Below are 529 nucleotides of genomic sequence, written 5' to 3'. Positions count from 1 at the left end.
CTGCTGCCGGGAGCCCTGCCCTCGCCTGCATGGGAGCAGGGAAGTGGTTCCCCCTTTTTCTGTTGTTTGCTCCCGTTCCGACCGGGGGCCGCTTTTGCTAATTCGCCGCGAGTCTATCCCGTCGGGCGCGCCGCCGCAGAGCAGTAGGGCCCCGCGCGTCGTCGATAACAAGCAATTAAAAACGTTTCCCGCGCGTCGCCCCATTGGTTACCGCAGTCATATACTAGCGGGCGGCGGTTGCCCAATATATATCTAGCGGTGCGAAATAGGAAGCGGACGGGCCGTGCTGCTCGGATTTTCAGGCATGAATCATAGAGGGGCGGCCGACGCTAGGTCGGCGACGCCCGGCGACGCCCCGTGCGGGGGGAGGGTGGGGGGCTGTGCTGCTGTGCTTCCTCTTGGCCCGCGGTGTGTGCGCCCCTGGCCCGGCCCGCGGGTAGAAGAACAAACGATACGCCGGCTATGGTCGGTGTCGAGCGGCCCGAGGATCATTTAATCCGTCCTGCAGTGGCATGCCCCACCCCACCCC

Source organism: Frankliniella occidentalis, unplaced genomic scaffold, assembly GCF_000697945.3.
Source record: "Frankliniella occidentalis isolate FOCC.00 unplaced genomic scaffold, Focc_3.1 Scaffold127, whole genome shotgun sequence".
In the NCBI taxonomy this organism is placed as follows: domain Eukaryota; kingdom Metazoa; phylum Arthropoda; class Insecta; order Thysanoptera; family Thripidae; genus Frankliniella; species Frankliniella occidentalis.
Note: the sequence above shows the minus strand (reverse complement) of the source record.